General features: G+C 34.4%; 3 long non-coding RNA genes and 1 pseudogene across 3 annotated transcripts; all 4 read right to left on the bottom strand.

Moving 5' to 3' along the window:
- Window positions 1-6,921: 6,921 nt before the first annotated feature.
- On the bottom strand, window positions 6,922-22,928 carry LOC112026035 (agglutinin-like; annotated as a pseudogene).
- Window positions 8,538-8,935, bottom strand: LOC136070093 (uncharacterized). The gene is made up of 2 exons (XR_010631335.1): window positions 8,878-8,935; window positions 8,538-8,765 (listed from the first exon to the last, which is right to left on the bottom strand). It is a non-coding gene; the product is annotated as an uncharacterized LOC136070093 (long non-coding RNA).
- On the bottom strand, window positions 8,989-9,638 carry LOC136070094 (uncharacterized). Its single transcript, XR_010631336.1, has 3 exons — window positions 9,587-9,638; window positions 9,390-9,497; window positions 8,989-9,268 (listed from the first exon to the last, which is right to left on the bottom strand). It is a non-coding gene; the product is annotated as an uncharacterized LOC136070094 (long non-coding RNA).
- Window positions 9,876-10,629, bottom strand: LOC112026036 (uncharacterized). Its single transcript, XR_010631337.1, has 3 exons — window positions 10,471-10,629; window positions 10,119-10,360; window positions 9,876-10,019 (listed from the first exon to the last, which is right to left on the bottom strand). It is a non-coding gene; the product is annotated as an uncharacterized LOC112026036 (long non-coding RNA).
- Window positions 22,929-27,885: the final 4,957 nt, after the last annotated feature.

The raw sequence follows: 27,885 nt of genomic DNA, 5'->3' as shown, positions 1-27,885 counted from the left end.
AGAAAAATTTTACATATAAATTGGTGTGTTTCATCTCTATTTGTGGTGATTGAAACTTGGTTCTACCAATGATATTGTGGTTTAATAAATTTCTTTTAATAAGAAAGCCTATGATTTATATGGATTTATGAGATCATACTTGAAATTTAAATGGGGATTGAATATAATTCACATAAAAAGTAAAGTATAGACATTTAAAATAAATAAATATTTTTTTAGAGAGTTTCAATTTATTGCGTCTACTTCTAATGATGCTCTTTATCATCAGACCAATCGGTTTTTGGTATAGACGGAGATTGAACTCCAGATCTCTTATTCAACCATCAAATACTTTACCAGTTGAGTTAACTGAAACCCACAATATAAATGAATATCATTTTATTATTGGAGAAAAAATATTAATGAATATTCTAATTAACGTTGGATTGGTCAAACTAAATAAATGTTTTTTTTAATTAATAGGTTGGAGTCATCAAATACATTTATTGGACTTGATTAGTAATATATTAGGTATAGTAGCAAAAAAGAAAAAAAGAAAAAGAAAAAAGAAAGAAAGACATGCTAGGCTTGCTAGCTCTACTAATTTATTCAATTTAATTAGTCTTAATCTAAATTAAAATTATGGTCAATTAGGTCGAAGGGGTAGGACAATTGAGTGGAGACCATCCTGATAGTTGGATACTTTTCTTCTTCCTCCTTGTAAGCACCAACTAATTGAGTAACTTGCATGTATGTATTATTTATTAATTTCCTCATTCAACATTTCCTTAAAAAAAAAAAAAAAAATCCTCAATCAACAATTGAATCTCTCATTCTTCCTTCCTTGAAGATTGAATGTGCTGAATTATAAAAGCTCTTCATTTATTTGGTTGACTCATATGCACTCTTTATCAATTTCTCAATTAACATATCATTTGTCACTTTTACCCATGTTATTTTAGGCCTCTCCTCATGTTCCTTTTCATTCCCCAACTTGAATTGAATCATTTTTTTTTAATACATTGATAATTCCCATTGCACATGGCTAAACCATCTTAAATCTCCCCCATATTTTAAAAATACAAGCTAAATCTACCAAACAAATAACTTCATTTGTACATAGTAAACCATATTAACCTCTCTTTTATCTTTTTCAACACAAACCATCCCTACCCTTAAACTATTGGAACATTTTAATATTATTTAATTAAAATGAATAAATATGACAATATAAATATAAAGATGTGGGAGTTAATATAGAAGATAAGGAATTAGTAGAATGTTTAATCCTATGTTGAAAATAAGAGAGACTCTTTTATTCTTTTTAATTGTGGTGATTAATAGGCTAATATGTATTGATTCAGATATTGAGCTAGATACATGCGCAAGGAGAGGTGAAGGGAGGAGATTCTAGCCATATGACATTTGTTAGATTGTAGTATCTTAGGGGAGGCAAGTCAGAAAATGTTTTCACCGGTTACAAAGTTTAGTCAACTAAGGTCTTAAATCTCCTTAAAGAGAGCGAGTGTTATGTCTCAGTCCAAATAATATTGTGTATTTTTTATCTTCAAATTAATAATATTCAGAAGTATTATTCAATTTCTCTTGTGTTTCTTCCATTATTTTTGTGTTTGCACCAACAAAAACAAATAACTTCAATCCCAGTTTTATATTTTCAAACACCCTTAATTAGTCTCTTTACAATATTTTTTTATTGTAGTTTTCAGTTAGGTCAATTGGTAAAGTTTAATATTATTAATGATGCACAAAATCGTCAATGAGTTAATTGTCCACACACGCGCCAATTAGGGTACCTGAAGAACAAAATGAATGAAGAACCTACAGAGAGCACCAGTGGTGTGCCAACCAAAAGCTCTCTAAAAGTTAAGTCAATGATAGAAGGATCTCCAATAACTTAAGAATGCAAGAGTTAGGAGATTTCACATACCTCAAGAAAGATAAGGTTTGATGTTTATATAGTCGTGAAGAGCAAACCTGAATCCCTTGATTTTGGGAGGTTTTTTGTAGAGAAGATATTGCTTCGAGATTATAGGGCTTTCCATCCCATATTGGAAGATATGTATGTGGAGAGGAATCTTTGGATGTGGTGTGCAAGTCATTTCCATATAGGGATGTGTAAGTGGAGGACATGTAAGTGCCTGTGGGACCCATCGCATCTGCACGTCGGTGTGTTGTATCACCTGTCGGGTCAACATGGACCATCAGTATCTCGAGTTCGCAAGTTACCTGGCAGATCTAAAGACACCGTTGATTAAGAGGGGAGGGCAATGATTACAGATGGACCAAAGAAAATTCATTAATCTTCCCAATACATTATGAGGGGATGCCTGATGGATCCAAGAGCTTTAACTGTGGAAAATGCCCTTATGATTAAAGACCAATCATTACAGAGAGAACACACAAAAGTATATATATATATATATATATAGACATACACAAACGCACTCAATTGGTATATATTTAGTGCGAATTACTTTTTTATTTTTATATCTTAAACTATCACTTCGATTCCATATAACCCCATAACTATTGAAATACACCTTTAGTCCTCCAAAATTATGACTCTATTTCAGTGTTTCTCCTACAGTTTTTTTTTGATGTTAAGTGTGATAGAATTTAGCATTTTTTTTTTGAGAAAGTCAGAATTTAGCATTTAAATACCAATTTATCCCTTTCTAGAAAACATATAACTGTAGGTAAATTGATCTTCTAATATTAAATTTTAGAATTAATATCAAAATAGAGGACGTGAAGTATTTTTGAAAATGGGGAATGGAGGGACAATCGAGCATTCCAATAATTTTGTAGGTGTAGTGTAATTTGGGTTATAGTTTATGATAAAAAGTGAAATTAGCCCATTCATTCTTATTCTTAAAAAATGAAATTAAAAAAAAAAAGAGAGAGAGAGAGAGAATAAAAAGTGAAATTCCTCCTCCTCCTTCTTCCTCCTTCACTTTTCCTCTTTTCCAAACAAAGAATCAAACTCAAAAGCTCTCTTCATTACCTCATTTTATTCCAAAACCCCACAATTCTCAAGCTTTTTCAATTTTATTTTGACCCTTTAAAAAAAAAAAATGAAAAATAAAAGTAGCAAAAAACACTTGTTAAATAAAAAACAGCAGACTCTGTCTCTAACCAATAATACTAGGCAGTTGTTGTCTCAAATACAAAACATAGTATGCGGAGAAAATCGCAGCCATGCTTTAATCTCCTCCTCTCTCATCTCCGCCGTTGCTCCTCTGATCAACAACACTCATATTTTCACTCCTTTCGTCTTGTAAAGCTCTCACAGTTTTTACTGTTAAACCCTTCCTCCGATCATCACACTCAATGTCAAAGTCATAGGATTGGTAGCTCTAAACTGGGTTCCTCTTCATTCTTTGGTTCTCATTTTCGATCGTCTAAACGGTTCGTTTTGTTGGGCTTGGCTTCCTTGGACGACAACAACAAGCTTCACCGTCATCACTGTTCCTCTCAACGCAGTAAAGTTCTTTACTCTCTTTCTCTGCGTGTGTTGAAAATTTTATTGATTTTTGGTGGTGGTGGCAGATTTTTTTACGAGGGCAAAGCAAGTGCAGAAGATTGAAATCCGGGATGAACACAGGTAAAGATGTATTTCTTATTTGTTTTCGTATTGTTTGTTTCTGTTTGTTAGAGATATATATTAAACATATATTAGCCCAATGTAATAGGCCCAAGCCCAGTCCTACTTGTACTAGTAGTCTAGGGTTTAGTCGCTTATATATACTCATGTTAGGGTTCATTGTAACACAGGTTATTGTACTACACTCCTATACAATAAAGATGTAGCTCTTAAGGGATTCCTCCGTGGATGTAGGCCGTCAAGGCTGAACCACGTAACCCTCGTGTTCTCAGTATTCTTATTCTATGCTTTCCCCTTCCGCATCCACTCTAACATACACAAAATGGTATAACACATTGTGTTTGATAATATTGTCCATTTAACATGGTATCAGAGCTAATATTTAACATGGTATCAGAACCAAACTTCATTCTTGGCATCAAACAAAATCTCTAGCAAGCAAAGAAGATTTTAATGTGCACATCACCATCAGAAGTCACACATGCTTCTCTGCTGAATCAGGACTCCATGGCATCTTGCAGCCACCGTGGCTCAGTGCTGTGTCCAAGATCCACAAACTCAAGTGAAGCCGTGACTCAACTTCTCAGATCTGTGCAAATCCAAGCCTCGCCTGATGAAACCAACACCACAGATGTGATCCACGACCTCCCGTGACCAAAACCCAGGAACTCGGCCACCAAAGGAAGCTTCACGCGCCACCACGCGCCGCCAACAGCTCCGGAACCTCCCACACGTGCCGCATCAGATTCCTGACATCCAGATCGTTTTCTTGGTACACGCGCCGCCCTGACGGCCTCCTCGTCCACCGATCTACAGAACCTGAGATTCCAGCCATCATCTGTGCTTACACGTGCCTACACACGCCTCACAAGCTTTTGGCTTCTTCTCCATGCGCCGGTGAAAATGCACGCTCCTGCCACGCGCGACCACAACTGCTGATGTCATCTGACGTCATCTTGACACGTCAGCGCCACGCAAGCCGTTGCCACATCAGCTCTAGTCCACGTCAGTGACATGTTATAGGATGACGTCAGCGGCTCTGCTGCCCGATCCGTGACCCGACCCAGAAACCCGTAACCGACCTGAACTAGTATCCGTTGACTTTGACCCTGGACCAGTTGACTTTGACTTTTGCGTTGACCTTTGACCAAAAGTCAAAATTTCCGAAAGGGCCTATCTTGCTCAGTTTTTCTGCGTAGATTCCAATTTTGGACTCCGTTTCTTCATTTGAAACTCCAAATTTGGTCAATTGGCACATTCTTCATTGCGGTTTCTTCAAAGGCATTCTTCAAGGCATCTCTAAGTGATCTTCTCATGCTTATCCAACCTCAAGTCTTCATCAAGCTTCCGCCTTGAGTTTGAGGGAGGGTGTTAGAGATATATATTAAACATATATTAGCCCAATGTAATAGGCCCAAGCCTAGTCCTACTTGTACTAGTAGTCTAGGGTTTAGTCGCCTATATATACTCATGTTAGGGTTCATTGTAACACAGGTTATTGTATTACACTCCTATACAATAAAGATGTAGCCCTTAAGGGATTCCTCCGTAGATGTAGGCTGTCAAGGCTGAACCACATAACCCTCGTATTCTCAGTGTTCTTATTTTATGCTTTCTCCTTTCGCATCCACTCTAGCATACACAACATGGTATAACACATTGTGTTTGATAATATTGTCTATTTAACATGGTATTAGAGCTAATATTTAACACTGTTTTTACCTTTGCATTTGGGTCTTGAGTGTTAGGTGAGGATTCGAAATGTTAATGCGTGTGTGTGTCCGTGTGTTTTTTTTTTTTTTTTTTAATTTAAATTTTGTGAAGGTGGGGTTTGTTGTTTTTTTTGGAAAATGAATGTGGCAAGGAATTGTGTTATGTACTTTTGAATTTCATTCCCAGAGTGCACAAAGTTTATCTGAAGCCTGGAGGAGTGCATTGTGTCGCTTGAAAACATTTTTTCCAGATAGAGATTGTGCATAACATTAAAAGGTAGTATTACCATGAAAACCCAAGTTATCAACTCACCACCAGTTTGTATTGATCGGAGCCTCACAGAGGCATGAGAGATGCAGAGTGAGAAGACCCAGGAAGAGAATGAAATAAACCACCATAGCCGCCACCCTTGCTCCAATCTCCTGAGAACTGGTTTGAGAGAGGGAGAGAATATGAGAGAAGACGTGGACAGATTTCGAGAGAGAGAGAGAGAGAGAGAGAGAGAGAGAGAGAATGTCTGACTGGGCGTTGAGTGTTGAAGCAGAAAAATAATATAAAAAATAAAAGTTTGGCTTTGCGTGAAAAGTTTCTCGCCAAGTGGCATAGGAGTGTGGCATTTTAGACCAATTTGATGGGACGATGCGTGGTTTTTATTTTATTAATTATTAATTTTTTTTCTTTAGCTATATATTTGCCGAAAAATATTTTTAGTTATATCTTTCATTACAAATCTGTGAAGATAAAGAATATCTAAAAAAATTCATTAAAATCATTATTCCAAATCTCAAAGTTCTACTGAAATCAAGTTTCAAAAACTTTTATCTATCAAAACTTCATCTGATACAAGCTTTGAAATCTCGAAGAACTTTCATCACAAATTTTCAAAGATCAAAAGTATTCGAAGGGCACACATAGAACGCAAGGAATGAGAAATTTCTAACAAACACAGCCAAAGAGTCATCACAATTACGTTTCAAAGCCCTTTCAATCCACTTTCCAATCCAACTGGAGGCCATTGTGTTCGAGTCAAAACTACATTGACGCAAAACTTGAATTGAATAGTTATCCAAGGAGGTCAAATAAGATGATTTTTTTTTCTATTGTACTACAATATAAATATGTAGAATTGTACCTACAAATTCATCAATACAAAAATACATTTGTTAAACATTTTCAATTTATTGATTTTCAAACTTGAGATTTTTGTTTTACAGTCACCTATATCTAATTAATTTTATTACCAAATTTAGGTTAAGAAAATGTTAGCTTTCCCAATTTAAGAAAAGACAAAGAAAAACCGTAAATCAATTATACAAATAAACAGACGGATGAGCAGCTTTATTTCATTCAAAACAAATTTTCAAATAGATGAGACACTCAACTCAACCAAACAGGACAACAACAAATCAACGACAACAATTTTCAAATAACACATAGAATCGGGCTATTATCCCCCAATTCAAAGAAGAGGAAATGTACGTCACACTTTCTTTAAGTAGATGATTTTTCCCCATTCAAATATTCCTTTCAAAACCAATATTTAAAAAGAGACATATTCATGTAGTAGATTATTTATGAACGCTGCTCATTCTCTAGTAACAAGTTCAGTAGTATTCCATATGCACTCCTATGGCATCTAAATAGACACCACTTCTTCCATGGAAACCAACAACCTTTCCTGGGGCAACGCTTGATGTGAAAGCATGACCAATCTCAACACCATAGGGTCCATATTTGGCTTTGTTTGTGTAGAATGTAATGGACCGCAAAGCTTTGAAGCTATCACTCCCTTTAACAGACCCATAAAATCCCGCAATACAAACCAAGAATTCCTTTGATACTTCCAGTTTTATCCACCAAACCAGAATACAAATAGGATTAGCAAAATTTTAATTAGAATTAGAATTATATATGAAAGCTTGTAAAGTTTATCATATGTTCTACGTACACAGCTCAACTAACAAATCAAAGTAACATGCATACATGGTATTGTAACATCTAATTTGTATTGTGTTTCAGAATAATAACTTCAAATTTTTTCATATGCATGATATTATTATATTTATTTACTGGATTAATTTTATCACCGCCTGCTCCACTATGCTTCTGTGACCAAACAAGATTCCTGTCTCTGCTTTGATACAACACAAAAATTGCGTGAATCACTGAATCTCCGAAGTTCAAATGCAATTCACGGATTGCTGGAAAAACTCCATCATCCCATTCCATCCCGCCTTGCCCACCCACGGCCCAGGTCCTCGAGGAAAAGGTAAAGCCATTTTCAAAGTATTTTCCTGCTATTAATTAAACAAGTACAACAATTTGTAAATGAAAAACATCATATCCTTTAGTCCTCGAATAAAACATATATGCGTGAACTTTGGGAAACATTAATAACGTCGACCAAACCTCTTTCGGCTGAATTTTCACATAGGCTCCAATGGCATTAACATAAGGACCCGAACGACCATGGAATCCAACAATTACGCAACCCTCCGTACGGTAGGAAAATGTTGGACCGGACGCAAGTCCATAAGGTCCATACTCAGTACCCTTATTTGTTTTAAAACTTAGACACTACAAGAAAATGTACTTTTAGTGACGAAAATTTTCGTCACTAAAAATCCAAATTTTCGTCACTAAGAACCTTTAGTGACGAAATTGGACTTTTAGTGACGAAATTCGTTTCGTCGCTGTAGCCCCGTCACTAAAAGTCCTGGCGACTTTTAGCGACGAAAAATTTCGTCACTAAAAGTCCAATTTGGTAATAAATAAAAAAACTTTTAGCGACGAAAACGTTTCGTCGCTAAATGTTTTCCTCGCTAAAAACAGTATTTAGTGACGAAAATATTTCATCACTAAAACCATTTCAGTTTATTAAATCATATTTAGTGACGAAAAATTTCGTCACTAAAACTATTTTCGGGTACATATAGTGACGAAAATATTCGTCACTAAAACTATTTTTTAAAAAATCCATGCACATATAGTGACGAAATTGTTCGTCACTAAAACTATTTCTTATAAAATTCCACTGTATTTAGTGACGAAATAATTCGTCACTAAAACAATTTTTTGTTGCCATATTTGTGACGAAAAAATTCGTCACTAAAACATATTTTCTGTTTTTATTATTTTCATGACGTTGATACTAACCTGCAACCTATCATTACATTATTCAAACCTCAAATTTGATTAACACAATTATTTCAACAACACATTTATAAAAAATCGATCCATACATTCCACAAGTTAAAATTAAAACAAGTATCAAATTCAAACTCCTTCCATACAATAATTGTTTGCAACACATACAATAACTTAAAATGTTTTATAACAATACAAGAAATGTAGCATAATATAATTAAAACCTCCTAGAGCCAAAAGATGTCCTCATATGTCTTCAAACAATGCCAAAAGTAATCCCCTAAAGCCACCAATAAGAAATCTGCACAAATATAAAAATACTATTACATAAAATCGTAAAGTAAAAACATTAACTATGTTATAAAAAATTTCTAACAATTAGTTTCAAATGATACATAAAAATGAAGTGTTACCTATAAGTGATTTAACTTGAAGATGAACCACCCCATAGTTAAAACCGTCATCATAACCTTGCTCTCAAAAAATTAAGAATATTCTTTTGGATCTCATCTTGCTTAGCTCGTGCCTCTTGCTCCTTAGCTGCGCCTCTTGCTCCTTAGCTCGCTCCTCTTCGTCCCTAACTCTTGCCTCTTTGAGCTCAAGTATCTCATTTTCTAACCGATGAATATACTCTACCGAGGCACTAGATGAGGCAGTGGTTACTAGAGAAGAAGAAGGTCTCATGCCAAGTCCTTTTACAATACCAGATTTTTTCTTAAAAACCAAGTTTGAGATTTCTTCTTGTGTAAGGGGAATTGCATTAGGATCTTGACAATGATCCTCTTGCACTTTGAGAATAGTTTCCTACCATTTGAGAGAGGAAAAAAAAAAAAAAAAAACAACAATCACAACATTAATACTACATATGTAATAACTTTACAAACATGATAAGAATGGAATAATAGGGATGGAATGATACACATACATATGTCGCTTCATCGTCATGGTGTATCCACTTATTTGTGTTTGGATTAAAATGAACATCTTTGTAGACTTTTGCCAATTCAGGAACTTGACCGCCATTATTATTTGTCTAATTAATTAACATTCGAGTGTTAGTTATTTATAGTTAATTAATCACATGTAATATACTAAGATTTAAGAAAATGAAAAAACACGCACCTCCTCATCAACCCTAACAGCAAGTGCCTTTGTCCCGCATCTATGTTTGCCTAAGTTTTGCTTCTATTTTCAGAATTAATTCTTGATTTTTCCTAATAAAGAACATTCAAGATATTTATTAAATATTAATAAAACAATATAAATTTACTTCATCATTTGACAACATAATATAGTAAATATGGATAATAATAATATACGCATAAATAATTTACCAGCCAGTCCTTATTGGTCCATCTCCCTTCAATAAGTCCAGTCCATTGCTCAAGTGTGACATTCTTTGGCGGTGAATTTTTGCATAGTCTTCATCATGAGATTGTACAAGCTTCTTATAAGTCTGATACAACTTGTTAGAGCCGCTACTCAATAATCTTCCACATTTTGTATTTACTGTTTTCGTTACTAAGTTGGAATCTCCTTCAAGCTCAAACTGATCCTGTAAAATGAAGTATATATGTATTATAAAAATATTATTATATGAATTAATATACTTAGTGACAACAAAGAGAGTTAAACGTTATTAATATAAATTTACCACGATATTTTGAAGCACCACATCTCTAGTAGCAGCATCAACACTTTTCCAATTTTTTACGTTGTAACTGGACAAATTACTTCGCACTTGTACCCCAATTTGATTGACAAGCTTGCACGCATTCTTCCCAACAGGAGCATCATACTCTGCAGCTATACGAACTGGTAGTTTACCACTTTTTTCAACAAGTGCCCGTACTGCTATACCACGTGTTGTTCCACGGGTATTTCTGCTAGCAGATCCTATTTAAAAATTATCAATGTTATAAAATTATACATTCTATATACATTAAGTATAATCTCAATAGTAAAGACAAGGTGCAGTTGCAATTAAGTATGTTCTATGTAATTACCAGTCGTGCTAGTTAATGCGTCGGTAGCCTCCGCACTTGAAGAACTTTGGGCAAGAGGATTTGCTTCAAGAGGTGTTTCTGTAGATTGAACTGTAGATTGGACCGTAGATTGGACCACCGGGATAGATGCCTCACCTCGCGAGCGTGTAAGTCGTCCTGGTGCCAAAAAAAAATGACACTCTTTAAAAAGTAGAATCATAACAATTTTAGAACAAGTCACACTTTCTAATAGAGCACCAAAGTCAACAAATCTAAACTAATAAAACCAACTAGGGATCAAAGTTTAATTTCTCCCCAAGAGATCCCATTGAGTCCTTCAGGGAAGGGGAAATTCATTGCTCCACCTGCTGCTGGTTTGGGGCAGGAAACATGACCCAGGTATATTCAAAAAAACATTTCATACATGTAATAGCTTTTTTTAGAAGAATACATGAGAAGTCACAATAATCAGTCATGTTTCCAAGCATTTCATCTAACCGTGACATTATCAAGCATTGGACTCAAAAGGAGAAAGAAAAAAAACAAAAAAAAAAGACCTGAATCGGTGAACCGTCACCGAACCGTCGCTGGTGGGAGTTGAGTGCGACACTGGGATCGTTGCCGAAGCGTCGCCGGTGGGCTGCTGAGCGCGACGCTGAGTGCGACGCTTGGATCGTCGCCGAAGCGTCGCCGGTGGCCGCTGAGCGCGACGCTTAGTGCGATGCTTGTTCGTCGCCGAAGCGTCGCCGCTGAGCGCGACGCTTAGTGTGATGCTTGGGTCGTCACCGGATCGTCGCCGCTGAGCGCGACGCTTAGCGGATCGTCGCCGCTGAGCAAGTCGCAGAGCAGATCGTCGCCGGTGAGCACGACGCTTAGCGGATCGTCGCCGCTGAGCAGATCGTCGCCGGTGCGTCGCCGGTATGCGTTGCTGAAAGTGTTGGGAAATTTATGTGGGTAGGCGTTGCTGAAAGCTGAAAGTGTTGGGAAAGTTTTTTTTTGTGGGTATGTGTTGCTGAAAGTGTTAGGGAAAGACCAGAAAAGATTAAAAAAAAAAAAAAAAAAGGGGCTGAAGCGTTGTCACTAATAGCTTTAGCGACGAACGTTTTTGTCGCAAAAAATTAATCTTTTAGCGACGAAACGGTTCGTCGCTGTAGCTTAACTGAGTTTGGCGGAACTCTTTTTTTTTTTGGCGCCTAGTTCATATATGTACCAAAGCTTTTAGTGACGAAATATGGTTTCGTCACTAAAAAAATCTATTATTGTTTTTAGTGACGAAATTCATATTTCGTCACTAAAGCATATTTTTAGTGACGAAATCATATTTCGTCACTAAAAAATCTATTATTGTTTTTAGTGACGAAATTAATATTTCGTCACTAAAGCATACTTTTAGTGACGAAATGTTATGTCGTCACTAAAAACATATAAGTGCAAAATCTTTATTTTTTTAGTGACGATTATTTTTCGTCTTAGTGACGAAATTCATATTTCGTCACTAAAGCATATTTTTAGTGACGAAATCATATTTCGTCACTAAAAAATCTATTATTGTTTTTAGTGACGAAATTAATATTTCGTCACTAAAGCATACTTTTAGTGACGAAATGTTATGTCGTCACTAAAAACATATAAGTGCAAAATCTTTATTTTTTTAGTGACGATTATTTTTCGTCACTAATACTTACTTATAGCGACGAACGTATTTTCGTCACTAAAACTATCTATAGCAATACTTACAGTGACGAAATATTTCGTCACTAAAAATTTTAACTTTTAGCGACGAAATATTTCGTCACTATAGATTAATTAAGTTGGCGCCAAAATTTCCCTCCATGGCGCTTATTTTTCAGATCACAATAGCGACGAAATTTATTTTTCGTCACTAAATGTAATAATTTTTTTCATTATTAGTGACGAAATTAATATTTCGTCACTAAAAGCTGTATTTTTAGCGACGAAAAATATTTCCTCACTAATTTTCGTCACTAAAAGTACATTTTGTTGTAGTGTTTCTTTCACACAAGCTTAGAATAATCAAGAAGGAGATTTGTTCAAGAATGATCATTCAGTTGTTGCCATAAGAGCATAAAGATACACAAGCGGGTGTTCTTGTACTTGCTGGAGAATCCAAGAAAGAAGAAGTTCGTGGTCTTGGAGCTTGCATGTGGTCGTGTTAGTAAGTTTTTACTGGTGGGTAGCAATAAAATGTTAGCGGTCTAAGTCTTATTGTAAAATTTCAATTCTTTCTATAGTGGATTCAAGTTTACCTTGAGGATAACTAGATTAAATCCTCCCTAAGTTTTTACCGGTGTGATTTCTTGGGTCATCATATCTTTGTGTTATTTATATTTCCGCTGCTATATACATTATATGATTGTAATAACCTAGATTTGCATAATTTGACTAAATTAATCAATTGGCTAATTAATTAGGTTAATCTTGTTATTGTTTAAGGGGTCTAAAAACCATTCAAATGTCAGTTTCAATATTCACTTCGTGGTGAGGGTCCTCATTTTTGTTTCACCACAACATGGTGAAGCTCCAACATCAAACACTTAAACCCTTAAAAAAATCAAATAAAAAATAAAGTCAGAGTTTTTTATTTATAACAATATTATTATTAGATGATATTTGTTCCACATCACTTAAAATTGGTACCCCCTTCAATGCATTTTGCTACTGTGTTTGTGTCTATGTGAGTGTGACAATATATGTGAGTTTCTAATTTACAACAAAGAAAACAATTAAATAAATGTTCTAAGGCATCCTATAAAGGAAGAGACAATCTTATACTAATGTAGCCTATAATAAGATTCACAAATAATAGATATAAAAATGGTTTATAACATAATCCTGCAAAGAGCTTTTGAACCTTCAACAGAGCAATATCTGATAGAGGACCTTATATTATCAAACAGATGAGAAATACTTGTTTCGATTGAAGGGGAGGGAATAAAAATCTTCACTCCTTGTGTCACCCTTGAAGGACCAGAACTTGTCCCACCAATCTTTACCTCTGTCTTTCCTGATTCTAGGATTGATTCTAGGGTCTTGATGCAGTGTGTTGTCTAGGAAATATGACATGCAGCCAGCAACAAAAGGTTCTGATCAAACATCATCTTCTCTGCAATTAGTTTTTGGGTTTTAGGTCTTCTACACAAACAGTTTTTAAATAGGAGAGAGTAGAGGCGGTGGGAGAGTATTATTGCATTTGGCTAGAAGTCTAATTTGCATTAGGGGTTTTTTTTTTTTTCATTAATTAATTATAATGTTTATATTTGTTGAAATATAGAAAAAGAAAATAATGATGACGTGAAAAATTGTGGAAGTTTCAGAAGTTTCGGTTATATATATATATATATATATTGATTAATGTTTGTTTTCTGATCATAATCATGCTATCTTGGGATTTCGTCATTTACGTTTATAACATTTTTTTCTTTTCTCATTAGAGTTTTCTTGTTCTATGGTTCGTAAAATTTTAAACATGATAGAGATATAAGTAATGTGTATTTGTTTTATCTTATAAAAAAGATTCTTTTTTATTATTTTTTTAAAATAGGTATATCTTTTTTTTTTTTGGTATTATAAATATTAATTTTCATATATTTTTACTAGCATTAGACATAGTAAAAGCATTTAGCAATAGTTAACTATTTGGTGTATCACATGGGTTATCAACTAGTTATATAATAAAAATTGGGTTTAAAAACAGTAATTTTGCTAAGTAGTTGCATTAAATTGCAACAATTTGCAAAATAAAAACAACAACATAATTATTCTTATCGACTTTTTCTCTATTGCTTTATCAATTGTATAGACAAAACCACAAAAACTTAATTATTGATATCAACAACTCTCTCTTTTGTTTTTGTTTTTGTTTTTGTTTTTGTTTTTGTTTTGTTTTTTGATTTCCAAGCTTGTTAAATCAATTTTTTTTAAATAGTTTTAAATTTATATCATATTTCTTTACAAGCAGAATAATTTTGGTTCTATATCTCTCTTTTAAAAAAATAAAATAAAATTCTATGTTTTGTTTGTTGATATTAACTTCTTCTTCTTTTTTTTCTTTTTTTCATTCCATCATATTTGGTTCTCTCCTCTCCGTCCAAACTAGCCATAAGTCAATTACGTTTATGACTTTCTTTTATTAATTTTCCCCCATCACTGTTCCTTTAATTTTATTCTATCCTGAAAAATATAACTTGAAGAAATTTAAAATGTTACTACCAAAAAATTCTATTTGTCATTGAAATCATATCTCTAAGCACAATCAAGATAAGATGTCCTCCTAATCCATATTCATATAGTTAAAATAATGTATTGTAAATCCGGTGTAAAACACTAATATTACTATTTTCGTGTGTGTTCTAATAAGTATTATTGTTTACTAAAAAAAATTTAAAAAAATAAATAATAAATAAATAAATAAATAACTTCATTACTCCCCCTAAGGAATCTATTCCTTCAAAAAATGATTACAGGATCAATTTGTGATACAGATTAGTTTAGAGGAATTAAGTTATTTGGCATCTTTCACATGATGGCGATGCTACAATAAAAAATTCAATGACCAATTTTTTTTTTTTTTTTTGGGTAAATATGACCAATTTTCATACTAGAGTACTACTAGACTAACTACAATTATTCAGCAAAAAATAAATTATTTGTTTATGTGTGTACGTGGAAGTTTGGTTCTTGGGACAATTTGGAGAAATAGTATTTTCGTACTCTATGTCTGATTTCGTGTCGCTGAGAGAGATCAGAAGTGGCAGATCAAGCCATATATTGTAAGAAGAAGAAAATGCAAAACACAAAAAATACATAACTTTTGCAACAATTTGACACGTGTCAAGTTATGAATGGAAAGATGTGAACCTATCATTTGATCTCTACCCTTCACAATATGCCACGAATTGTAACAAAAATTGTAAACTTTTTTTGTATTTTAGCATTGCTCTAAAGAAGTGGCAGACTCCAAGGTTCCTCACCCACCATGCTGGTGAGGTCCACAACATTCACGGACATATGTTTCCAATTGTCACCCCTTGGAAGCTTGGAGCGTTGTTGTAGGAGTGAGAACTCTAGCACTTAGGTGAGACACTGATAAGACTCGGATTTTTAATATATATATATATATATATATGATTTATCATTAATCTATCCATTATATTTTGCTAATTTGCTTTTGATATTTGTTTTTATTTTATAATATAAAAAAATGAAAAATCGGTTTTTGTCAAGAACATTCTCATTTGGTAATGCAGTTGATCATCTAAATGCAGTTAAGATGTTATTGTAGCTAAAAAAAAAACACCTCCATTGGGTTATGTATTACTGTAGCAAACTTTACATGTTACTGCAGTAACATTTAAAAATAAATGCTATTTTAGATGAACATGCATTATTTTATCTTATTTATTTATTCATTCTCAATTCTTTCTTCAAACTTCATCCTCTCTACTCTTTGTTCTCTCTCCCCATCACTGCAATCTCACCGTTAAACTGCTATTGTTGCCTTCGTAGACTAGCTACCGTTGGATCACTAGTGTTATTATTTTTGCATTGCTTCAATTTGGTTTTCAGAGCAGCAATCCAATATAGATTTGGTGGATCAAGTTGACGACGTGGGTGGATTTTGGTTTTTATTATTTTTATTTTGGATTTTAGCGATGCTACTGTTGTTGGTGGCGGTCTGCTGCAAATCTAGTTTTTCGGGTGGGCTTGGACTTGGCGATCCAATGCAAATCAGTGGTGTTGGCAGGCTAGGGTTGTGGTAGTTGTGGCGTTGTGGCTTTTTTTTTTTTTTTTGGCTATTGTCGATGGTGTAAAAACATAGATTATTTTACTATGATGGAGTGTAAAATTAAGAATAGAATATAGAGAGTATTGTTAAAGTGATAATATAAAATAAATAAATTAAATTTTGGTATAGAGACGGAATTTTTTGCACAAATTAATGTGAATATTTATACTATTAACCAAGTACCATTCATTTATGTGAAAACTTACAAAATTTTCTTTTGTAGAATGTTGTGGATACGATATTGACAAAAAGCCTTTTGTAATTTATGCGACCTTTGATCACTTGGTTGGAAATCTAAAATTTTGATTTATAGCCTAAGAAGTGGGGGAAATTTTTCCAAGTCAACTCCAAAACCATTTTGCANTCCGACATTTCATTATCATGAATGTTCTCGTTCAATACACGAGCCTCTCCATGATTGTACCAATTAATGTAAGATTGCATAATTCCACGATGAAGCAAATGGATACGCACAGTTTGAAAAGATTGTCGATAGCAATTCACACAGTAAATACACGGACACGGAATATTACCACTCACGTCCACAACTGCTCTTGCGAAATTAATAAATGCATTGACCCCTTCAATATATCCATGACTTAATCTGCCATCGGGTGTCTTACCCATTGTCATCCAACTTTTATCCATGTTTGACTACAATTACAAGATGAATGCTACTTTAGTAATACAAGGACAACTCATGCATAATGTATTCTAACATCTAAATCTATAAGCTACTTAGATAAAGTTCTATCCTATTCATGAATGCACAAGTTTATATTAATATTTAAATAAATATACATTGCACACACAAATATACACTCCCAATATGAATTTAAACCACCTTATAACACCATGCAAGCCACCCACTTGCTCCAACACAACAAACCACCAACAAAATTTTCAACATCACAATTATAATGCTTACAAGTATTGAAATTGAGTAAAGAAACGCAATTGCTACTAATCAACAAGTTTCATTCACATTCGCAAGAAATTAAAAACACTCCAATATGAATTTAAGCCACCTTATAACACCATGCAAGCCACCCGCTTGCTCCCACACAACAACCACCACAAAACAAATTTTCAACATCACAACTATAATGCTTACAAGTATTGAAATTGAATAAAGGAACACAATTGCTACTAATCAACAAATTTCATTCACATTTGCAAGAAATTAAAAACACTCCCAATATGAATTTAAACCACCTTATAACACCATGCAAGCCACCCACTTGCTCCAACACAACAAACCACCACAAAACAAATTTCCAACATCACAATTATAATGCTTACAAGTATTGAAATTGAGTAAAGAAACGCAATTGCTACTAATCAACAAGTTTCATTCACATTCGCAAGAAATTAAAAACACTCCCAATATGAATTTAAGCCACCTTATAACACCATGCAAGCCACCCGCTTGCTCCAACACAACAACCCACCACAAAACAAATTTTCAACATCACAACTATAATGCTTACAAGTATTGAAATTGAATAAAGGAACACAATTGCTACTAATCAACAAATTTCATTCACATTTGCAAGAAATTAAAAACACTCCCAATATGAATTTAAGCCACCTTATAACACCATGCAAGCCACCCGCTTGCTCCAACACAACAACCCACCACAAAACAAATTTCCAACATCACAACTATAATGCTTACAAGTATTGAAATTGAGTAAAGAAACGCAATTGCTACTAATCAACAAGTTTCATTCACATTCGCAAGAAATTAAAAACACTCACAATATGAATTTAAGCCACCTTATAACACCATGCAAGCCACCCGCTTGCTCCAACACAACAACCCACCACAAAACAAATTTCCAACATCACAACTATAATGCTTACAAGTATTGAAATTGAGTAAAGAAACACAATTGTTACTAATCAACAAGTTTCATTCACATTTGCAAGAAATTAAAAACACTCCCAATATGAATTTAAGCCACCTTATAACACCGTGCAAGCCACCCGCTTGCTCCAACACAACAACCCACCAAAAAACAAATTTCCAACATCATAACTATAATGCTTACAAGTATTGAAATTGAGTAAAGAAACACAATTGCTACTAATCAACAAGTTTCATTCACATTTGCAAGAAATTAAAAACACTCCCAATATGAATTTAAGCCACCTTATAACACCATGCAAGCCACCCGCTTGCTCCAACACAACAACCCACCACAAAACAAATTTCCAACATCACAACTATAATGCTTACAAGTATTGAAATTGAGTAAAAAAACACAATTGTTACTAATCAACAAGTTTCATTCACAGTTGCAAGAAATTAAAAACACTCCCAATATGAATTTAAGCCACCTTATAACACCATGCAAGCCACTCGCTTGCTCCAACACAACAACCCACCACAAAACAAATTTTCAACATCACAACTATAATGCTTACAAGTATTGAAATTGAATAAAGGAACACAATTGCTACTAATCAACAAATTTCATTCACATTTGCAAGAAATTAAAAACACTCCCAATATGAATTTAAGCCACCTTATAACACCATGCAAGCCACCCGCTTGCTCCAACACAACAACCCACCACAAAACAAATTTTCAACATCACAACTATAATGCTTACAAGTATTGAAATTGAGTAAAGAAACGCAATTGCTACTAATCAACAAGTTTCATTCACATTCGCAAGAAATTAAAAACACTCACAATATGAATTTAAGCCACCTTATAACACCATGCAAGCCACCCGCTTGCTCCAACACAACAACCCACCACAAAACAAATTTTCAACATCACAACTATAATGCTTACAAGTATTGAAATTGAGTAAAGAAACACAATTGTTACTAATCAACAAGTTTCATTCACATTTGCAAGAAATTAAAAACACTCCCAATATGAATTTAAGCCACCTTATAACACCATGCAAGCCACCCGCTTGCTCCAACACAACAACCCACCAAAAAACAAATTTCCAACATCATAACTATAATGCTTACAAGTATTGAAATTGAGTAAAGAAACGCAATTGCTACTAATCAACAAGTTTCATTCACATTTGCAAGAAATTAAAAACACTCCCAATATGAATTTAAGCCACCTTATAACACCATGCAAGCCACCCGCTTGCTCCAACACAACAACCCACCACAAAACAAATTTCCAACATCACAACTATAATGCTTACAAGTATTGAAATTGAGTAAAAAAACACAATTGTTACTAATCAACAAGTTTCATTCACAGTTGCAAGAAATTAAAAACACTCCCAATATGAATTTAAGCCACCTTATAACACCATGCAAGCCACCCGCTTGCTCCAACACAACAACCCACCACAAAACAAATTTCCAACATCACAAGAATATATAAAGTTTTACAAGTATTAAAATTGAATATACTTACTTTGCTCAAGCTAAGTTTACAACTTTTAGAAAAAATCCAAAGTTAACTTGTATTCTTCACCTTGTTCCTCACAATTTCTTCAGTCACAAAAGAAAGAGCTAGAAATAAAAGAAAGATAACTTTTAGTGAACAGTTATGTAGACCCAATGATAAGCACAAAAAGATGATAAGCAAAAAAAGACCCAATGCATTTAAGTTCGGCATGATGATCTAAAACCACAAAATCTATAGTATTACAAAATTATGTTAACATGTCATTATTACAAAAATATGATAATCCTTGATATTTTATAAAACACGATGTATATATTAAATACTTAAAACAACCAATTTGGATCATGAATATTAGTTAGTATGTTTGGAAAGTGAGAGAAGATGCAATCTCTAGATACATAAAAAAATTCATAACCGTTAATATAGTAAGTTGTAAATGGTCAACAAAAAATTTAGAGGAGAAGTAAAATTTATTAGCTTAGGTGCTGTGAATCAATTAATATAAAATAGTGGTGGTTTGTTAAAATTCAATCCTATTTATTAGCTTTTACTGTGCTTGTTGTTCCTAAAATTCAATCCACCCAAAACTATAAGCTCATTGCAATGTTTATCATCATTTTTTATTTTTCCTGCAATCAACACCCTGATTCGAGATTAATTTGTAATGTTCACTACGCTATTTAAAATTAGTGGGCTGATTAGTTGGTGGGATGCTCTAATGTGTTGGTTTTCATAAACCAACTCACTAATTTGTTAGATTTTCAATTTTGACAATTTTGCAGAAAGAAAACAGGGTAGCAAACAAAAATTTGATTATAGCAGCAAGCCAATTGGTAGCCATCACAAAATTTCTAATTGGTATCCAAAAACCTCAAATCCAACAAATACCAGTTTGAGCTTGAATAAATTAAAAATGAATAAATTAAAAATAAAAGGAGAAATAGTATGCAAAAAAAAAGCACAAAAAAATTAACTCAAAAAGAGAAAAAAAAAAAAAAAAACCTGAATGAAGGGAAGCCCAAGCGAAGCGGTGAAGGGAAGTTGAAGCGACGCCGGGTACGTCGCTGAAACGTCGCCGGAGCGTCGCGGTGCGTGGCCGAAGCATCGCCGGAGCGTTGCGATGTGTGGCCGGAGCGTTGCTGTGCTCGCGACGCTCGCGCCGAAGCGTCGTTGTGCTCGCGACGCTCGCTGAGCTGCTCGCGACGCTCGCGCCGAAGCGTCGCTGTGCTCGCGACGCTCGCGCCGAAGCGTCGCTGTGCTCGCGACGGCGAAGCCGAAGCGTCGCTGTGCTCGCGACGGCGAAGCCGAAGCGTCGCTGTGCTCGAGACGCTCGCGCCGAAGCGTCGCTGTGCTCGCGCCGGCGAAGCCGAAAAGCGACGCTTGGATCGTCGCCTTAGCGTCGCCGGGATCGACGCCTTAGCAACGACGACGACGGCTCTGATTCATTTTTTGAGTTTGTGGGTATGAGTTTGGGTATGTGAGTTTTGTGGGTATGAGTTTGGGTGTGTGAGTTTATGGGTATGTGAGTTTGGGAAAGGGAGAGAACGCAGAAACAAGTAGTGAAAAAAAAGAAAAAAATGGGCTGAAGCTCATATTTTACAAACCCTTTAGTGACGAACTCTGTTTCGTCACTATTGGGTGCCTTTAGCGACGAAACTTTTCGTCGCAAAAAATTAAACTTTTAGCGACGAACCGTTTCGTCGCTGTAGCTAAATTTGTTTGGCGCAACAATTTCTCACTTTGGCGCCTGAGTTCTATAAAGCTTTTAGTGACGAACTCGAATTCGTCACTAAAGCATACTTTTAGTGACGAACTCGGATTCGTCACTAAAGCATACTTTTAGTGACGAATTCGAGTTCGTCGCTGAAACTTTATTCATATTTTTTGTGGTATTCATATGTTTTACCCGTATATGTTTTAGTGACGAAATCATATTTCGTCACTAAAAGTATGCTTTAGTGACGAAATATGGTTTCGTCACTAAAACATATACGGTAAATCTATTATTGTTTTTAGTGACGAAATCATTTCGTCACTAAAGCATACTTTTAGTGACGAAATATGATTTCGTCACTAAAACTCATACATTAAATCTATTATTGTTTTTGGTGACGAAATGTGATTTCGTCACTAAAGCATTCTTTTAGTGACGAAATTTGATTTCGTCGCTAAAAACATATAATTGTAATTCCTTTATTTTTTAGTGACGACTACTTTTCGTCACTAATACTAACTTATAGCGACGAATGTATTTTCGTCACTAAAAACATCCACAGTAATATCTACAGTGACGAAATATTTCGTCACTAAAAATTTCAACTTTTAGCAACGAAAGATTTCGTCACTATAGATTAATTAAGTTGGCGCCAAAGTTTCCCTCCTTGGTGCTTATTTTTTAGCGACGAAATTTATTTTTCGTCGCTAAATGTAATAATTTTTTTTCATTATTAGTGACGAAATTCATATTTCGTCACTAAAGCTGTATTTTCAGTGACGAAAAATATTTCCTCACTAATTTTCGTCACTAAAAATACATTTTGTTGTAGTGAGAGAACGAACTATAATATTCCGCGGCTCATTGTCATTAAATGTACCGCTAATGGATGTCAGGTACTCTTCGGGCCAGTTGAGCGATATCTACATATATAATGGACCAAAAAACATTCATTCAACTTCATTTAATGTACGTACATTTAATTTCTTGTTTCATAAAAATAATGCATGATTAATGCAACTGAGTAGTACCAATATATATATATATATATATAGGGTCATGCTAACGAGTGTCCTTAGAGTACTTGTTAATAATCCATTTTAAGAAAATTTTGATACCACTTTTATGGGAAATGAAAAAAGCTGTCAAAATATTAATTTCTCTTTTTCATTTCTCATAAAAACTTTCTTTAAATGAATTATTAACCAGTGCTCTAAGGGCACTCGATCGTTAGCATTTTCCATATATATATGTGTGTGTGTACGTACCTTGTCAGTTTTCGTGCCACCAGTACCACCAACCTTCCTAGAATGCTGGAGTACACCATACTCATCTCCACATTTGAATGAAATTGAATCGATGCCACTTCCATGAACGATTTCCATCCCAATGATCCCACCATTATTTTCCACGAAGCTTCACTAGCCTCCACCTTCACCTCCCCACGGCCCAACTGTCAAGAACTCCTCCGTGTTGCAAAGATATTGATGATCATTAAGAGAGAACAAAGAATGCTGTCTCCTTTTATAACTGAAGAGAGATGCTACAGGAAAAGTCTTGTCCATATATATCGGTTTCTAGGCAAAGTAAGTTTGTTTGGATACAACTTATTTTGCTAAAACTGAAAACTTATTATTGAAAGTAGATAAATGTAAAAGTTAGTTGAAATAGTACAGTGAGATCTATAAACAGTACAAAAAAATGCAATAAAGTCCATAAATAATAGCAAAAATAAATTGAATAGTAAAATAATTTTAATTTCTAATCCGTATTGGATATGGAGGCATAAGATATAAGATTTTTTCCCTCATTGGATTATAGGCAAGTTGTATCCAGCTGTCTTAGCACTTTAGATTTGCACGCAAAATTTAAAAATCAACTCAAACTAAAAACAAAAAATCCGGATATCTCTCTATTCCTCTCTTTATTTTCACTTTTTTACTTTTCAATCCCCAAATGTCTTCCTCTCGTTGGTAGAAAATCTACCATTTATCTTCAAAAATTATTATTGACAGAGAAGCTTCCAATGTCAATTGCACTTTGTTACCTATTCTTACATTAGTATTAATTTTCATCTTGGGCAAGAGTGTAGGAAACTCTCCCATATGATTGTCCCTGTAGTTTTTTCTTGCAGTACAAGGTTCCCCGAATCCAAAAGCTGGGCACTCGAATTGGCAACAGAATTTGTAACATTTGATGACCAAAGAATCTCTTTTTTTCCATCCAGTACTACAAGATTGCCATCCTCAGATATAGTAAGAACCCCAGAAGAATCATTGAGTGGTGTCTCTCTGTTAGCTACCCATACGACAGTGAACACAGAAATGTTGCTATACCATATTCCCATGTAGCGATAGGTATAATTTACAGGGCTGAAGAATCCCAGTTTGAAAGCACTCCCATTGGAGACTGTGTTGCTAGGGTCTTTGATGGATTCAGAAGATGTGATGGTGTCTATAGCAACACCAAGGTTTAAACAAAAGCAAGAAAGGACAAACAACAAGTTTCTCTTGCTAAGAAGTCTCATAACTTGATCAGCTTCAACCTACTAAGGGTGTGAGAACGCAAGACAGTGGAGCCTTGTTCTTCTATTGCTTGTTTTTTCTTCTAGTTAGGCTATCCAATCCAAGCACCCGTAACTTTCAAAATGTTAGGGATATTTGGGGGATATTTTGTGGTATGATTGTAATGGGATATTTGTGGGATATTTTGTGGTATGATTGTAATGGGATATTTGTGGTATATTTTGTGGTATGATTGTAATGCAATTGTGCACGTTGTATTAGTAGTTCAGTCTTGTATAGTGTTGGGTTGTAATTGTTGGTGTTGTAATTGTTGTATGCAAGGCAGTGAGAGCAGTGAGTAAAGGGCAGGGTGGCAGGTCGGTCAGTTAGGAGTTAGGAAGTTGGGATTAGCTCTGTTGTAACAGCCACGGGTAGCATGAGGCAATTGTATAAAGGAGAAGATAGTAGTAAAGAATGAATAATAAGAAGTTTGTCATTCAAGTTGTACTTTCTTCTCTGTTTCCTTCCCTGTTCCTCTTCCTTTCTCTTTGGAGGATCAGCTGGCCTCGAATTCAGCTAGAGAAACCATAAGCATCAAGTTCCAACCTTAACACAAAAGTCTGTCTTAATGCTAAGGGGGGCTAAAATAAAAACACCTTTCAAAAGTCTTACTTCTCAGAATATTAGAAATCAAAGGGGTTTGTTTATACTGCGGATCAGAAATAGAATTGGTCAGCTAGTCAACTGGCCATATGTCAAGAGCAAGACCAACTCAATATAATTTGAGGTTTAATAATGTGGTAATTTTTAGAGCAAGTCTAAGGGTCCAAAACAATTCACAACTGTTAGAGTTGACTCATCTTTGTTACTCGGCCACTGAGTTAGGGACCTTCTGGGCGTAGTGGAGTGGAGTGGATGTGAGGAGGTAGTATCTTGTGTAATGGCTGTATGCAACCAATGTCTCACAACATGTGGGGTCTATATATTAGATAATATCAAACCTTATTTGAGAAGAATGTTACACAAAAGACTACAACATTTCTAGGCCTAGCCATTGTGTGAAAGACCACAAATATGCATCCGAAGGTGTTAGTCAAGTGTGACAGCACTAAGGCTGTTGTCGCACAGAGAGTGGAGGAACAACTAATTGAAAATTTGAAATAGAAATCAAATACAAAGAAGGATAGGAGTGACCAACATTCAGTGTGATTTCTTGTGACACATCTAATGTGTAATGCTTGCACCTTATTCAAGCCATATCTCAACAGTTTTAAAAGAAAAGAAAAAATTCAAATGCATCCTTACTTTTTGATAATAATGCAAAGGATTTATATACTTTCTTTTGCAAGCAATATTTCCTTTTGGTAAACATTCCCATCTCCTCTTGCCCAATTTTTGTGGTTAGCTTATTTGAGGTAAACAGACAAGGTTACTCCCCTCTTTTTCTTCGTTAAATATACTCATTCAATATAAGGAATATGAGTATTTCTTGTCAAAAAATTAAATATAATTTTCTTAAGTTTCCCTCATTTTAAAACAAAATAGTAATGTTTGTCTATTTGTATGAGGAAGCGAATATGTTCTCTTTTTATTTTTTATTTTTGGTCTAAGTTTTTGCAGAGAAGATACCACAATTGGCATTACAAAGGTTCAATGGTTCCACACTTCTACGCATTCAGATTCTTTTTATTTTTATCTAGTTTCTGCCTTTGCCTACTCTTTACGTTTTGGATTGCCTAAGAAATTTATTTGGAATCATATACCTTTGCACCTATTCTTTTGTGCTTTCCTTTATGTACAAGTGGTGATTTGGTATTGATGCACTTTGAAAGCCAATATATAAACAAACGTCACTACTCTCTCACCAAGGCACCAACTTCCTAACCAAATCCCAAACCATGTTCCAGAGCGACCACTCTCTTCCTCCTCTCCATAACCAAACCAACCTTCATCATCACACAATGATCCTCAATGGTATCATCATGCACTTTGGAATGGGTGGAATTGGTAATATATGTGCAGAACCATTTTCCCTCCCTTTAATGGGAGTTGCTAATGCTGCCCAATGCCTAGTGATGGCACTTTATGGCCACGTACAAAAGCAAAGACTTCCTTGAGAAGGTGCTTCATGTGGGCTTTCTCAATGTTGATGCGTGCCCTCTCTATAATCAATTTGCTTGAATTGACATTGAATTTTAGCTCTGGAGTGTTGATGCCCTCTCTATAATCAATTTACTTGCATTGTCACTCCACTTGAGCTTTGGAGTTGCTGGATGTTTGCCCTTATCTTAGTGCTTTTGCTGTATTGTTTTGCTTTGCAAGACACTGCACTTGAGCTTTGGAGTTGCTGGATATGTGCCCTTATCTGAGCACTTTTGTGTAATTTTCTTTTCTTTTTTATAATTCAATAGTTGGGGAGAGGAATTTGATCCATGATTGTCTCCATTGTAAACACTAGGAAATGCCGATTGAGTTACAAAGTTTTGTGTATTACTTTTGCTTTGCAAATCTTGTCAACAAGAATTGGTTTAGCTATTGTGCTAGTTTTGTATAGCTTTAAAAAAAATAAAAATAAAAAAACACATTTGGTAAAAGTAAAATTTAGTTATAGTTCCTTAAGTGCAACATTTTATATTCTCTAACAAGTCACCAAATCTAAAAGCAAACATTATAGTAATAAAATAAGAGAACGATATGGAAATAAAGTGATAAACTAGTGGATAACATCTTCAATTCGGTTTGATTAGTAAGACAGAATATTTCGATACCGGTTGATACTAAGATGTACTGTTTCTTGTTTACCACTAATTATATATATATATATATAGATAAATTTATTTATTTGTATATTCATTAGTCAAAATTTATATCATTTATTAAAAACATTTAAAATTATAAGTTCATTTTTTTTTTTTTGAGAAGAAGTTCATATCTCATTCAATATGCTAATTACTAACAAAAATGTCAATTTATTGATAATAGTAGACAATTGATGTTCATGTACTTAAATGATACTCTAATAATAAAAAGTTAAAAAAAAAAAAAAAACGAAATTGCCATGTTAATAGCATATAAAAATATTGGTAAGTAAAAAAGTAACGCAAGTTTAGTTAGGTTTAACATCATGAACATGTGGATGAAGATCTTCTATCCACACCATTAAATCATTTATATGTCTCGCATGTTTAGTTAGATTATAATTTACAAAATTTTCCAATTGATGATATGTGAGATTATAACATCGCTAAAGGTATCTGTAAATGACTTTGCAAAAGTGAGCAAATGTTTGGAAGGCTAAAGATTCATCCTCACTTCCCAATGCTTTGATAAATTCAATAGATTTGTTGAGGCAATTGACATCAATGTTTAATGAAAAATGCTAGAGCTACAAACAATATATATATATATATATATACAAATAGTTGATATAAGTAGAAAAAATTATATAAGTAATGAGCTCAAATGGGAATCAATAAAAAAATTTCACATTAACAAAGTATAAAAATTTTGTTAAAAATTTTGTGTCTATAACATTACTCATGTTTAATACATATGAATCATTTTACTTATTTAGAAAAATGCTAATTGCTGGCCATAAAAACCAATAAAAAATTTGGCCACAACAATAACTTATAAAAAAAAATTTGTGTGGTTCAGCCCAAAATTTTCATTTATTTTGCTTGCTTTTTCTCTTCTATAAATAGATCACATTGTCACTTTAGAAATATTGCACCAGTACTCACCCTTCTTCCTCTACTTCCTCTTTTCTCACTTTCATTTCTTTTCTTCTCTCCTTTCTTGTTCCCTTCCCCAACCCTTACCTTCTCCTCCAGTGAGATCCTTAGCCAAAGCATTATTCTCTGTGCTGCATGGCCTATCCTTCATGGCTAAGCCTCTCTCTCCAATCCATGCTCAAAACACTCGAGGAGGATATAGAAAATGACATCCTTGCCTTTGCAGAATTGATGTTGCTGCTTTCGTTTAAACGCTAAAGAGGTTTTTTTTTTTTTTTTTTTTT

This window comes from Quercus suber, unplaced genomic scaffold, assembly GCF_002906115.3.
Source record: "Quercus suber isolate HL8 unplaced genomic scaffold, Cork oak 2.0 scaffold_209, whole genome shotgun sequence".
Taxonomy (NCBI): Eukaryota; Viridiplantae; Streptophyta; class Magnoliopsida; order Fagales; family Fagaceae; genus Quercus; species Quercus suber.
Note: the sequence above shows the minus strand (reverse complement) of the source record. Positions and strands in the feature narration are given on the sequence as shown.